The sequence below is a fragment of the Elaeis guineensis genome, chromosome 5 (genome assembly GCF_000442705.2).
Source record: "Elaeis guineensis isolate ETL-2024a chromosome 5, EG11, whole genome shotgun sequence".
In the NCBI taxonomy this organism is placed as follows: Eukaryota; Viridiplantae; Streptophyta; class Magnoliopsida; order Arecales; family Arecaceae; genus Elaeis; species Elaeis guineensis.
Genome location: NC_025997.2, coordinates 130309816 through 130325545, shown reverse-complemented (window position 1 = coordinate 130325545; position 15730 = coordinate 130309816).

Genomic DNA, 15730 nt, shown 5'->3' with positions numbered 1-15730 from the left:
CAAAATTATATTTTAATAATTCTGCACTGCATTGAAGGGTCTTGTTTTGGGATGGAGGAGTCTATCGATAGACGATTGGAGATTGACAGTTTCGTTGCCTATAGCCCTAATGGATAGGATTATATTGATGAGATCGATATTGAACTCTATGTCCATTTATCTGATGTCCAACAACATTATTTCAAGAACAATGGTGGTGAAGATTGAGCAATTGCTTAGACATTTTCTTTGAGGATCATACCAATGAGGTGGTGTTCACCTACTGGCTTGGAATGTAATCTGTCAGTTAGTTAGCGATAGAGGCATGAGCATTCAATCTTTGACAGTTAGACGGGAGGTTATGATTGCTCGACATACAGTCAGACTCCTTCTTCAGCCAACCTGCGTTTGGAGTGAGATGATCAGAGATAAATACGGTGATCTGAGTACTCATGTTGGCCAGAGGGACTCCTTTATATGGAAGAAAATTTGCCATCATGCCCAGACGATACATGGCCGGATCAGATGGATCGTAGGGGATGGACATGAGATCGATCTTATTTGTAACCCCTGGATTGCGGATATATTTTTGGATCGTTGGCCGACCTACATCAGTGTGGAGACACTGGAGTCCATGAGGGTTGTGGACCTCCTCCAGCCGAGAGGAGGTGGCTGGCACCTTGAGGTGGTTCCCCAGTTTTTTGGTCCAACATTGGCGGAGAAAATTCTGGCAACTGCTATCCCTATCTTTGGTGATCCAGACGTCAGAGTCTGGAGCTTGGCCTATACTTTGAGGGCCATGACGAGAGACCTATACAACGTGCTTCGGAGGGAGGCGTGTAGGAGAATGGATGCCACATGGATCTGGAGACTTCGCATCCACCCAAGGCTTTAGCTCTTTCTCTGGAAGGTGGCTTGGCGTCGCCTCCCGAACATAATGATCCTGCATGCTAGGGGTATGGACATTCCCTTGCTCGGTCCGAGTGGATGCACTGAGGAGTCGCTGGACCATTCTTTATTTTTGTACCCCAAGGGCTGATAGGTTTGGAGTTTGGCGGGGTTTTCCTACGTGGTGAGTGTCTCCATGGAGCCAACCCAGTGCTTTCTAGATGGTCTTCGACAGAGCTTGCGGATTGATTCCTCCAGGAGTTTGGAGATTAGAGCGGCATACATCATCTGCTATATTTGGCTTGCCAGAAATAGGGGTACCTTTGAGGCAGCTTGGCAGTCGGCGTAATTCATCCTAGAGAGGGCCCTGGTGCAGGCTCGAGAGACTATGACTGTGATGTCGTCTGATTTGACCTCTATTACTTGAGACATCTAGGACTCCCCTACTACTCAAGCAACGATCCATGTGGCTTTTATTATCTGGGAGCCCCCACCCCCAAATTTCCTTAAGGTTAATTTTATGGCAGTGTTAGAAGCTCCAGAGGCGGTGCTGCTTTTGTCATCTGAGGCCTTGATTTCAGATTGATCGCTGTCGATGGGTGTCACCTCCAGGATAGTACCATCCTTACAGCAGAGTTGAGAGCGGCATGCATGGGATGGTATATCTTTTGCGAAGATACGGCTACAGGCGGAAAGATTGGTTGTCGAGGGAGACTTGATTGATTGGCTGCGAAAGGAGCAAAGATCGGGATGACTCACCCGTTATTTAGGGATGCCTATCATCTGTTGCGGGGGATGCTCCTTGATCGATATTAGATATATTTATCGGAAGGCCAATGGTGCAGCTTATTGGATGGCCTCTTTTGTGGTGGAGCACATTGATGATGTTGTTTGGATGGAGTTCATCGAGATGCCTCAGACATTTTAGGATGTGTTTCTTTTTGATTTTTTTGACTGTATTCATACTCGTAATGTAGAGTGCTATGTTGCACCCAAAAAAAAAATAAAAGAATAGCTTTCTTGTTTGGGAGTTTTTGGTTGGAAGAAGGGTACGGTTGCTACACTGAAACCTCCCCAACTTCCGGGTGGAGTTTGGATCTCTCTCTCTCTTAGCTTTTGCTTTGTCTTGATAACCAAGGGAGCTCTCCCAACCCTAAAAAATTAAAAGAATGAATAATTGTAACCACCCTACTGTCCAATCATTAGAACAAAGACCAACTTGCTAGTACTATAATGCCACCAAGCTAGCTTCCCTTATTTCTAAGTTCCTCTGTTTAACCATATTCCATTGTCTCCGTAGGGAGATTTTTGTTGCGACGAAGTTCATTTGATAGAAATCTTCCAACTATCAGTCAGAATGCACGGAGATAAGGATGTCTGATCTGATCCACGATCTAAAGGTGATATGCTTTAAGCTGACCTTTGGGGTGGGTGAGGTCTATTGGCGCCAAGTCAATTTGTTCGTCCTATCGAAACCTTGTTCTTTCAACTTCCTCACCTCACTATCATATCGTATGTTCTGCCTCATGGTCACCCAATCATGCGTCGTCCTTATAACCTAAGTCTAGTTTGGTCAAACATATACTGGAATAACCTTATAACCTAAGTCTAGTTTTGGTCAAACATTTACTGGAATAACCTCTTCCTAGTAAATCTTGCTGTTCTGGGTTTCTAAAAAGGACAGCTAAAGCCTGATTAGCAGGTAACAAGTGTCATCTAAGAATAATATTTTAGTTTCAATTCCCATAGGACAGGATTCCTGGGTTAAAAGCCATGAATTTCATATGTCAATATTTGAAACAGTCAATCCATATCTAAATTAGAGTGTAAGTTTGACCATCAAATAGATCTTGATTCTTGGATTAGCCCTTTTCTCTCAATGCAAGTTTTCCAATCCTTTTGTGAAAAGCTCTGTACAGCCTCTCCAATAAAAATACACCATAGTAATTCGACTATTGCTTAGTAATAATAAAAAAAGAGTGCACTAGGTGTACGGGGTGGTTGCTTTTTCTCTGTTTCATTAAGTTGTTCAAGTTATTCTTGTTTTTCCTCTGAACTGTTGATCCTTTCTTTGCATCTTGTTTCTCAGCTTTCTCCCTTCTAATGGTTTCTGTTGCGGTCAATCGCCTCGTCGCCCGATCGCCGGGGAGCGTACACCTGCAAAAGAAAGTCCGCACTGACCGGAGGCGGCTCCGACGGGGACCCTCCGACGGTCAAGTCAGAGAGGTGACTGGGCAACAGTGAAATGTAGACAAAGAGCTCCGAGAGAGAGAGAGAGAGGGAGGGAGGAGCAAGCCTGAGTTCTTAGAAGAGACGGAGCGGATCGGTCCCCCGCACTGTTGCCTTCCCCGGTATATATATAGTGGAGCACGGTATGGCGCCGTCATTAATGGCGCAGACAAGTGAGGAACTGTCAACTCACTGTAGACTGTCAGAGCCGCTGTGAAAATGTCATGTCGCCGTGTGGCCGTCTAATCACCAGGGTTGACCTCGCTCTCGGCGGGACAATGCCCCTGGGTAACTGTGCCGCATGTCCATGTCAGAGCTGACAAGGTCTGGCGGCTGTACGGCGATGGGAGGAGACGGCCGACCCTTGGTCGGCGGCCAGCAGAGTGGCGTCGGGTTCCTCCGTCAGTCGGCGAGTTTCATGTGAGTCAGCCTCTGGGTTTGGTCGGTCGGGATGGATGCACCCGACATACCTCCAGTCGGCGATGGGCCATTGGAAAGCCGTCGGTAGCGTCCGTTAGTCGGGCACTCCCGGCTTTCAGTCGGGGCGCTCCGACCGTCAATCGGTCGATATGCCCGTCAGTCGGTCGGTCGGCCAGTCGGAGACGGTCAGTCAGTCGGTCAGCCAATCAGTCGGTCGGTCGGCCAATCGGAGACGGTCAGTCGGTCGGCCAGCCGGTCGGTCGGTCGGTCGGTATCCCACAACAGTTGCCCCCCTCCACTCCTGAGTCGGACGGCAAGCTGGCGACTAGGAGTGGATTTGTCGTATGTGAGGATCCGACCGTGCCGCCGGTCACCACGGCGCCAGGCGCCTCATAAATGTGGAGAGGCTTACTGGCGCCCGACATCCAGTCGGCGCCAGGCGTCTCGTCCCATCAGCATCAGGTGTCGGTCGGCGCCGGACGTCCCGCCGTGCCGGATGTCCCGCTGGTGTCAGCGATAAAACCGGTGCCAGGTGTCATGTCCCATCGGGAAGTGGAACCGTCGTGTCCCATCGGGAAGGGGAACCATCATTCCCGCCGTTCCCTCGGGAACTCCAAACGTTGCGTCCCGTCGGGAAGACAAAACGTCGCGTCCCGCCGCGACACGTGGCGCGTGGCCATCGGTTCGCGTTCGGTGGAGCGGATGGAGGCGACGTGGCGCAATCTGAAGGGGGGTGCTTCGAACCGTTGGATCGTTGGACGGCCCTGATGATGCCACGCGGCGAAATCTGGGGAGTCTTCGCTGGGCGTGCCTTCATCTCGACCGTTGGGGGGCACTATATATATGCAAGGTTACCCCCACATGGTTTTTTTACCCCTCTTATTTTCACAGTCGAGATTTTGCCCGCCCGAGCCCCCGTTCCAGGTACTTCTCCATTCTGTCGCCCCCTTCGCGATTTTTTCCTTCCAAGGGCTAAGGTTTCTTTCCCCCTCCTTCTTTCTTTCTTTCTTGCCGTTTTCTTGTACTCATGGCAAGGACGTCCCCGCGAGGTAGTCGGTCGGGAGAGCCGACCGAAGACACTCGGTCGTCCCCGGAGGTGGAGGCATCTTCACTTTCGGGGCCGAATGTCGACCAGATCCGGGAGCAGTACCGCATCCTGGAGCTGTTTCGGCTGTTCGCCCCTGGCGCCGATGGTCGGGTTAATAGCCCGCCCGAGGGCCAGGTGGCCTTCTATCTGGAGGATCTCCGGGCCGGCCTTCGATTCCCGGTTTCGGAGTTCATTCGGAATGTTTTGGACTATTACGGGCTATGCCCGGCACAACTTGCGCCGAACTCAGTTCGGCTAATAGTCAGTTTTGCTCTCCTATGTCGGCTTTTGCCGACCGAACCTCGGATTTCTCTTTTCCGAGTTTTCTTTGTCCTCCGACCCCATCCTAAAGCCCGAGGGTGGTGGTACTTTATCCCTCGGAAAGGGCTCTCCTTCATCACTGGTCTTCCGACGTCCATTCACGGATGGAAGAACCAGTTCTTCTTCGCGTCGTCTTCTGCTCCGTGGGGGTTTCCCACCCGTTGGGGGAATCCCCGAACCGATCCCAATGAGAACAGTCGGGTGGAGGTCGGTGATCGGGAGGACTTCCATCGGCTGAAGGACATCTCGGTGCCGAAGCAGAGCGAGCTCGTCACCGAGCAGGCCTTGTATGATGCCGGCCTTTGCCCGGTCCCCCGTTTAGGTCGGTTTGCATTTTTTCGACATCTTTATTTTCTTTTCTGCCTTTTCCCTTTGTTCTGACCATCGGTCGTATCTTTTCAGGTATGCCGCCGAGGACACGACTGTCGGCTGCCGACATTCGTCAGCATGCCGTGAGGAAGAGGCCGGCGGCAGGAGCCGGACCGTCGCAGCCTCCCAGGAGGCCCCGTGTTGTTCCGCCGAGCGAACCAGCAGGGTCGGAGGCGGAGCCAGTGATCGCACTGTCGGCGCCGACAGCGCTGGCAGACGTCCCGTCGGAGGGACCATCAGTCGGGGGAACAGCTTCGCCCGACCGGCGGGTGGCTGATTCTGCAGGGGGCACGCCGACTGCCCATCAGATTCCGGAGGTTCGGGAGGAGGCCCCCGAACCTGAGCGGCCGACGCATGCCACCGCCGCGCCATCGGCCGAGACTCGGTCGGGGTCGAGCTTGCCGTCGATCTCCGACGTCAGGGCTTGGGCGGCTAGCCGAGGTAAGGCCCCAATGGTGTCGGGTGCCGAAGGTCGGTCGGCGGGCGGGTCGGCCGACCTCCCGCTTCCAGAGGGTGCGTCGGGACTGGCCGACCATGACCTGGCCAGGAGACTGTGCCAAGCACTCCTTCTTCCCGCCGACATCGAAGCAATGAAGAACCAGCGTGTCTCCGACATGCTGTCGTCCTTCTATCCGATGCTGATTCGGGTAAACCCTTCTTCCTTCTGTTTTTAATTGCCGCTTCGCAAGTTCGGCTCACTAACAGTCGGCTCTTTTTGTGCAGCTGGTCTTCAACATATCCGAGCCAGAGGCCGGATATCGGAAATTCGGGGATATGCGCGCGGCCTGGAGAGATAAGGTCGCGGGGCTAGAAGCCGAGAAGACCATCCTTGTCGACCAATTCCAGCAGTCGGTTGAGCGGGAGAACCGACTCGAGGGGGAGGTCTCCCGACTCTCGGAGGAGAACTCCCGACTCAAGGAGGCCAAGGCATCGTTAGAGTCGGAGCTCAAGTCGGCGAAGGATGACGCGGCCAAGAAGTCCCGGACCATCCGTCGGCTCCGACACGAGCGAGACAGTGTCGGCAAAGAGTTGGAGGGCGAGCGCGAGCAACTTCGGGCGAGTCTCGAGAACCTCGCTAAGGCTGAAGAGGGCCGTGCCGCCGCTCAGGCCGACGCAGACGTTGCCAAAGCCGAATCAGAGTCGGCGAAGGAGGCTTTGGGTCGGGCGGTCGAGGTCTTCCGGGACTCAGAGGAGTACCGCGAAGAGCTCCTCGAGAGCGGCTACCTCTCGTACCAAGTCGGGTACGAGGATGCCCGGGAAGCCGTTCGGAGCTTGTACCCCGAACTTGACCTCAGCAACGTGGTTCTGCCAGGGTCGGAGGCCCCAGCTGCGGAGGAGACGGCCGGACCAGCGTCGGATGGTCTCTCCACCAGGGCGGAAGCCGAAGACGTCGCAGAGCCGGTTGCCGAAGACCAGTCGGCTCCGACGGCTGAAGTCGGAGCAGATCTTCCATCCAACTCGCATCGTCGTCCAGTGGAGGACGTCGACTCCGATGATTAGTCGGTTTTATTTTGTCTTCTGTTTTGCTCTGAATTGTAATCGGGCTCCGGCCTTTACCTTGTAGACTTTCCTTTGTTTATGGAAAAATTTCTTTAAGTCTTGAATGAATTCTTCTTTTGGCTTCTCCCCTTGTTTGCAATGCCAAACATGTCTGCAATGTCGAACGCGAGCCGCTACCTTAGTTAAGTCACTGACCCACGCAAGTCGGTAGGACTTCAGCAACTTGTGAAGCCCCGAAAGCAGAGTGCGTTCCGACTTCAAGTCGGCTTCCGATAGTCGAAGTCCTTGGTTGGGTACATCAGTTAAATAGAGACCCGACGGCAAGCCGGGCTTTCATAGATGCCTCCGTCCAAAATCGTCTGGCGGGGTGTCGGGGAAACGATGGTTAGTTGGGTCCCCATGCTCTTGTGTCGGGTTCTGTTCCTTCCGTCATACGGTGGTAAGCCGAACATCGTTCGGCCGGCCGTTGATCGGTCGGCAAGTCGTGGACGCGACCTTGACTAAGGCCGCGTCGTGCGATAGACGGTGGTAAGCCGAATATCCCTCGACCGGCCGTAGCCTGGTCGGAAGTCGCGACGATGGTCGCGTGGGCTTTTAGCCTTCCTTTGGTCGAGGCCCGATCGGTCCGTCGGCCGATGGCCCTGCCCGAAAATTCGACCGTAGGAGGAGTATGGTCTCCCGTTCATAAGTGCTCGTCGGCCCTTGCAAGGGTCCGGCACATCGTCGAAGGAGCGCTGGCTCCCGTCATTGTAGATGAGTCGGTCCTTGCGAGGGTCCGGCACAACGTCGGCGATAAGGATATTGGTGTCAAAGATGCACTACGTCCATATTGCCGCGTCGGTGCTCGACCTCGGTGAGCAGCGGTCATTAGTCGAAGAGTTAAGACTCCGAGATTCCAAACTGGACTTGTATTCCGACTCTTGAATTACAGAATTTACTGGTGATACAGCTTCAAGTTGTCGGCGTTCCAAGTCCGGGGAATGAGCTTCCCCTCAAGGGTCTCCAGCCGATAGGCTCTGGGCCCGAAGGCGTCTGCGACTTTGTAAGGCCCTTCCCAGTTTGGCGCCAGCTTCCCCTGGTCCAATGGCTTCGACACTTCTGCCCTCCTCAAGACCAGGTCGCCAGGTCTGAAGAGCTTAGGCTTGACCTTGGCGTTGTAGTACCGGGCGATCCTCTGTTGATATGAAGCCATTCGGATTTGAGCCTCATCCCGTAGTTCGGGGAGGAGGTCTAGGTCGGCCCTCCGACTCTCGGAGTTGTCTGGCTCTTGGTACCGCTCGACCCTGGAGGATGGTAGGCCAATTTCGAGCGGGATCATGGCTTCTGTCCCGTAGGCCAAGCTGAACGGCGACTCCCCGGTCGGGACACGGGGGGTCGTTCGGTAAGCCCACAGAACGGAGCCCAGCTCGTCGACCCAGAGACCCTTGGCTTCATTCAGTCGGGTCTTGAGTCCGTGAAGCAAGGTTCGGTTGGCCACCTCAACCTCACCGTTGGACTGTGGGTGCCCGACGGAAGTCAATCGATGCCGGATGTGGAATCTGGCGCAGAAGTCCTTGAAGTCTTTGTTGTCGAATTGCCGACCATTGTCGGTGACGATGGTGTACGGCAACCCGAACCTGAAGATGATGGATTTCTGGATGAAGTCCTCCATCTTCCGCTCGGTGATCTGTGCCAAGGGCTCGGCCTCGACCCACTTCGTGAAGTAGTCGATGGCGACGACGATGAACTTCCTTTGGCCCGACGCTGGTGGGAATGGGCCGAGTATATCGACTCCCCACTGGGCGAAGGGCCACGGAGCGACAATGGGTGCGATCTGGCTGGCCGGTTGGTGCTGAACATTGGCATACTTTTGGCATGGCTCGCACCTTTTGACCAACTCTGCCGCATCCTTCTTCATGGTCGGCCAGTAGTAGCCTTGTCGCAGGACTTTGAAGGCTAGGGACTTGCCCCCCAAGTGGTTCCCGCAGATTCCTTCGTGAACCTCCCGGAGAGCATAGTCGGCGTCGGTCGGCCCCAAGCATTTGAGTAAAGGGAGGGAAAACGACCTTTTGTAGAGTCGGCCGTCCATGATGACATATTGCGACGCCGACCATCGGAGTCGCTTGGCCTCAATGAGATTTTCGGGGCTGATCCCATCGGTCAGGTACCGGACGATCGGGTCCATCCAACTTGGCTCGGACGTTAGTTGCTGTACTTCTTCAACCTGATCGATGCTCGGCTGCTGGAGGCTTTCGACGAACGTCCGACCCAAAGACTCGTAGGCCGACGTTGCCAATCTGGAGAGAGCGTCGGCACGGGAGTTCTCCGATCTGGGAATGTGGGAGATTTCAAAATGTTCGAGGCGTGCCACGAGGTCCTTTACTTTCTGAAGGTACTTGATCATAGTCGGATCTCGCGCCTCGAACTCGCCCTTTACCTGCCCCACGATCAGCTGAGAGTCAGAGAACGCCCGAAGGCTGTCGATGCCCAGCTCCTTCGCCATCCTCAAGCCAGCGAGGAGTGCCTCATATTCGGCTTGATTGTTGGAGGCCTTGAAGTCGAACCGGAGGGCGTATTCGGTGACCACCCCCTCCGAATTCGTAAGTAGGAGCCCGGCCCCGCTTCCCTGGGCGTTCGAGGCTCCGTCAATGTGGAGTACCCAGGTGGAGATCGGGTCTGGCTCAGAGACCGCATCTCGTCCCGGGCCTTCAGCTCCCGACCCTTGGTCGGTCGTCGGGCATTCGGCGATGAAGTCGGCCAAGACCTGGGCTTTCAGGGCAGGCCTTGGTCGGTACTGAATGTCGAACTCGCTAAGCTTCATTGCCCACTTAGCGAGTCGTCCCGATGTGTCGGGTCGGCGCAAAATTACCCTCAGGGGCCGGTTGGAGAGCACCGCAATGGCATGGGCCTGGAAGTATGGTCGAAGTCGTTGTGCGGAGACGGTCAAGGCGAAGATCATCTTCTCCGTCTCCGAATATCTGGCTTCCGCGCCGTGGAGCACTTTGCTGATGTAGTAGATGGGCTGGTGAGTTCGGCACTCGTTTTCCCGAACGAGCACCGAACTGATCGCCTCGGAAGATGTGGCCAAGTAGAGATACAAGGTCTCCCCGACCTGCGGCTTTACGAGCAGCGGCGGGGAAGCCAAGTACCTTTTCAGGTCTCCGAAGGCCCGTTCGCACTCATCCGACCAAGAGAAACCGTTCGCTTGACGCAAAGTCTTGAAGAACGGGAGGCACCTTTCAGCCGATCGGGAAATGAATCGGCTAAGAGCGACGATTCTTCCGTTCAGCTGTTGGACCTCCCTCTTGGTGTTCGGGTGGCGCATATCGAGAATGGCCTTTATTTTCTCAGGATTGGCCTCGATCCCTCTCTGAGAAACGAGGAATCCGAGGAACTTCCCTGAGGTCACCCCGAAGGCACATTTAGTCGGGTTGAGCTTCATTCGGTGCCGTCGAAGGGTGTAAAATGTCTCCTCGAGATCCCGGACATGGTCAGGGATCTGTGTGCTTTTCACCAGCATGTCGTCCACATACACTTCCATGTTGCGGCCGATTTGGTCTTTGAAGACCTTATTGACGAGTCGCTGGTAGGTGGCACCGGCGTTCTTCAATCCGAAGGGCATCACCCTGTAGCAGTAGAGGCCCTTGGGAGTTACGAACGCGGTGTGCTCCTCGTCTTCAGGCGCCATCCGGATCTGGTTGTATCCGGCGAAGGCGTCCATGAAGCTGAGCAGTCGGAACCCGGACGTCGCATCCACCAGCTGATCGATCTTTGGAAGTGGGAAGCTGTCCTTCGGGCAGGCTCGGTTGAGGTCGGTGTAGTCGATGCAGACCCTCCACTTCCCGTTGGCTTTTTTGACCATGACGACGTTGGCGAGCCAATCGGGATACGTGGTCTCTCGGATGAAGCCTGCTTCGAGCAGCTTGTCCACTTCCTCGTCGATGGCCTTCTGCCTTTCTGGGGCGAAGGACCTTTTCTTCTGCCTCACCGGTTTCATCGTCGGGTCGATGTTGAGTCGGTGAGTCATTGTTTCCGGAGGAATGCCCGACATATCTGCAGCTGACCAAGCAAATATGTCGGCATTGGCCGTCAGAAGCTCCGCTAGTCGTCGTCGTTCGGGGTCGGGCAATTGGGACCCGACCCAAACTTTCCGATCGGGATCTTCTGCAATCGGGACTGCCACTATCTGTTCGGCGGGCGAACCCCGTTCTTCCCCCTCCCTTTGGTCCATTTTGTCGAGTGTCAGAGGATCCTTCGTCTCGTCGCCTTGGGCGGAGATTTGGAAGCACCGCCGAGCGAGCTGTTGATCTCCGCGCATCTCCCCGACTCCATTTTTAGTCGGAAATCGAACAAGGAGATGGTACGTCGAGACGATCGCCTTGAGGGCGTTCAATCCGGATCGTCCGAGTATGGCGTTGTAGGCCGAAGGAACCTGGACGACCGCGAAAGTGAGGAAGATCGTGTTTTGCCGTGGTTCGGTACCGACCGTCACGGGCAGAGTGATTTCTCCTTCTGTCGTGACGGCATCTCCGGCAAAGCCGATCAATGGCATGGAGACCCTCTTGAGTCGGTCGGTTGACAGTCGCATTCGGGAGAAGGTCGAGTAAAACAAAACATTTGTCGAACTTCCATTATCAACGAAAATTCGTTTTACATCATAATTGGCTATCGTCGCCGACACAACAACAGCGTCGTCGTGGGGAGTCTGGATGCCCCGAACGTCGTCTTCCGCGAAGGTGATTACGTCGTTCGGTCGTGGTCTTTTCGTCGGCTCTCCTCCTGCAGACGTCCCCGGGCCCAGCCGCTTGGAGATCATGTTGATGACCCCTGCCGTCGGCTTGTTAGTCGGCTCTTTTTCAGTCGGTTGGGGGGACTGATTGGCAATCGGTTGGGTCGGCGGACCCCTCCAGAACTTGCCAAGGTACCCCCGACGGATGAGATTTTCGATCTCATCCTTCAACTGCATGCACCGTTCAGTGTCGTGGCCGTGGCTCCGATGGAACCGACAGTACTTCCGACGGTCGAGGCCCTTTGCCTTCAGAGGCGGAGGCCGTCGCAGGTATTCCTCTCCCTCGATCTCCATCAAGATCTGCGCACGGAGAGCTGAGAGAGGAGTGTATGAGTCGTACCTGGGACGCACCGGCCTCGGAGTTTGTTGTCGGGGCGATTTTTGGATGTGTCGGGATGGCGAGACCCGACTATTGGTCGGGGGCCTGCTGGGATCGGCAGGTTCCCGACCCTTCTTGCGCTTCTCCTTCGGGCCTCGGGGCTCGGCCAAGCGCCGATCGGACGCTCCTTCGTCCGCACGCATATACTTGTATGCGCGCTCCAGTAGCTCGGCATAAGTCCGGGGGAGGGTCTTGTCCAGAGAATAAGTGAACCGGGACGCCCTCAGGCCCCGCTTCATGGCTGAGACAGCCATGTCTTCGTTGAGGTCCCGGACCTCGAGCGTGGCCGCGTTGAATCGCGCCACGAAGTGTCGGAGCGTCTCGTTTTGCCCCTGCTTGAGGGAGAAAAGGCTATCCGACGTCCGCGGCGGCTTTCGGCTGGTGCTGAAATGGGCCACGAACGAGTGCTCGAGCTGCGCGAAGGAATGGATACTGCCCGATCGAAGATCGGAGTACCAAGCCCTGGCAGCCTTGCGAAGTGTGGCGGGGAAGCCGATGCAAAAAAGAGCGTCGGTTGCCCCTTGAATCGTCATGAGAGCTTTATAGCTCTCGAGATGGTCGACTGGGTCGGTGGAGCCGTCATATGGCTCCACATGCGGCATCTTGAACCGACTGAGAATCGGCTCGTCAAGGACCAGTCGGGAGAGAGGTTGGACGGTCTGGAAGTCGACGTCGTTCGAAGACTTCTGGCCGTCCGTCTGTAGTTGGGCGAGTCGGCGGTCGATTTCCTCGAACCGTCGCTCGTAGTCGTCCGCTCGTCGATGCTGGGAGACCCCAGGGGTGGAGCCTCCGGAGGATTCTGAAAGAGAGGCCGACGGTGTGCGCGGCCGCTTTTCCTTCCTCGCCCGTTCCAACGGGGAAGGAGAGGGCCGCTGGGACCGTCGGTCGTCGCGTCGTGGTCGCCCCTCCTCCTCTCCGTGGGAGCGCTGTTGGGAGCGCTCGCATGGAGGCGACAGGGGTCGGCGTGGCCGTCGGCGGCTGCTCCTGGAAGGCATAGGTCAGGCCGCCGGTTGTTGCTGGAGGCTTTTGACTGCGTCGGTCAGTACGGTCATCTGCCGTACGATGGCTGCAATCTGGGCCTCCGTGGTCACTGCAGGGCGCGGAGAGCTAGGCTCCGCCGCCGGTGGGGGCGGGGAGGCTTCTTCCCGGCGGGAAGAGCGCCTGGCCGACCCAGTGACTCTCGATCGTTGAGCTCTTGTCTTTGTCATGCTGATCCCCCTACCTGGCGCGCCAATCTGTTGCGGCCAATCGCCTCGTCGCCCGATCGCCGGGGAGCGTGCACCTGCAAAAGGAAGTCCGCACTGACCGGAGGCGGCTCCGGCGGGGACCCTCCGACGGTCAAGTCAGAGAGGTGACTGGGCAACAGTGAAATGTAGACAAAGAGCTCCGAGAGAGAGAGAGAGAGGGAGGGAGGAGCAAGCCTGAGTTCTTGGAAGAGACGGAGCGGATCGGTCCCCCGCACTGTTGCCTTCCCCGGTATATATATAGTGGAGCACGGTATGGCGCCGTCATTAATGGCGCAGACAAGTGAGGAACTGTCAACTCACTGTAGACTGTCAGAGCCGCTGTGAAAATGTCATGTCGCCGTGTGGCCGTCTAATCACCAGGGTTGACCTCGCTCTCGGCGGGACAATGCCCCTGGGTAACTGTGCCGCATGTCCGTGTCAGAGCTGACAAGGTCTGGCGGCTGTACGGCGATGGGAGGAGACGGCCGACCCTTGGTCGGCGGCCAGCAGAGTGGCGTCGGGTTCCTCCGTCAGTCGGCGAGTTTCATGTGAGTCAGCCTCTGGGTTTGGTCGGTCGGGATGGATGCACCCGACATACCTCCAGTCGGCGATGGGCCATTGGAAAGCCGTCGGTAGCGTCCGTTAGTCGGGCACTCCCGACTTTCAGTCGGGGCGCTCCGACCGTCAATCGGTCGATATGCCCGTCAGTCGGTCGGTCGGCCAGTCGGAGACGGTCAGTCAGTCGGTCAGCCAATCGGTCGGTCGGTCGGCCAATCGGAGACGGTCAGTCGGTCGGTGGGTCGGTATCCCACAACAGTTTCCTTGTTTCATTAGTTTACTTGAGTCATTCTTTTCTTCCTTTCAACTGTTTATTAACATGAAAAATATATCAATTATTTATCTATATTAAAAATAGACTAAAAAATAAATATGTAGAAAATTATAAAAACTAAAATTTATTGATATTTTAATACATTATGTCCTTGTCTCACTATCACTTTATTTCATTCAAATTCATTAAACAATAATAACAATATTAGCAACAAATAGCGCGAGATGAAAAAATATATGATGCTACAAAATAACCGAAAATGTACTTCAAGAGAAAATATCAAATTCTTTGAGATAAAAGCAATAAAAGTTATATATACATAGATATGTATATATTGGTGGCTGGCATTAATCGTCCTTCAGTCAAGTTAGTGTCAAAGTGGAAGGTCGGAGATGAGAGGAAGGCCAGGAATCATGGGACAACAGGAGGAGAGGGCTTGATTTGATCGAATCCCTAGCCCTAATCTATTTGACCAGGAAATGATATAAGATTTTCAAGAATTAGCGAGTTTGTTTGAACCCAGAGCAGTTTGAACGAGCCAACAATTCAAGCGAGGGATTAAACAGCTTTATAGAACTAGCACAATTTTTCTCTCAGTCCAGTTTCAGTGAGTCATCCGCACTGAATTGCAGACTGGTTGATGGTCCAACTTGTTCGATCCGTTGGCCAAAATATTGCAAAACTATTTGGCTCATGTTTGCTACCAAGCTATAGTTAGCTTGTGGGGGACTCCGTTCGATACAGTACTCAGTCAAGCATCCAATGACTGCTCGGGTTCACGCTTGATTCGTCCAAACAAATCGCTTTGGTTGACTTGTGTCATGACCTCTGATTCCTTGTCTTTTCTAAAACGGTTTTCTTTATTTCATCTCTAAGCTTATGAAGCAGGTAGTCTGCGAGATTTGATTGTGCAACGACTTTTTCATGGCACGCTTGTGACCGTCTCTACGGAGGACTCCAAAGCTCATCCTCGCCAGTTTACAATGATACACTCCCAAATGATGTTTCATATTTAGACTACCACAAACCACATAATGCGACGCAATATCATCACTCTGCATGTAACGTTATGGTGTATTAGTTCTTTTTTTTGGCTAGGTCCTAACATCTCTAGTTGTTTTACCCCATAAATATATCATCTTATCCGACAAATTTGGTTTAAAATATCTGTGACCTCTTATCCAGCAAATTAATCAAGAGGAAACAAACATTTTAAATCAAATTTGCCGATAAATAATATTTGTGAACAATTTAGTTACAAGCACTTAATCATCATCCCATAGAACGATAGCCATCCGTAGACTTACGTTTAGCACGATAAAACAGAACAGATAATATAGTAGGCAATGTCCAAAGCGTCTAAGAGGTTCGCATATGCTATTAATATCATAGTTAACAAACCTTTCCTTAATAAAATGGTACGGCCTAGCAAACTTTATTAGACAATAATCTTTCATCAAAAAAAAAAAAAAAAAAAAACTTTAATAAACAGTAATCGCAGAGTTCCCGCTTTCCCGCCTCCGCAAAAGTTTCAGCATCTCTCCAGCAGCAACGCAAGATTGCAAACAAATCCCAATGGATAATAATAATAGATCGATATGGAACCCTAATCCAGAATACCGCTTAAAATCCAAGCCCTGTTTCATCATATCAGAAACAGATCCAAAGGCAAATCCACCATCAAATATTCACAGGTAGATGAAAAATCCAATCTTAATCCAAAGAAAAGGGA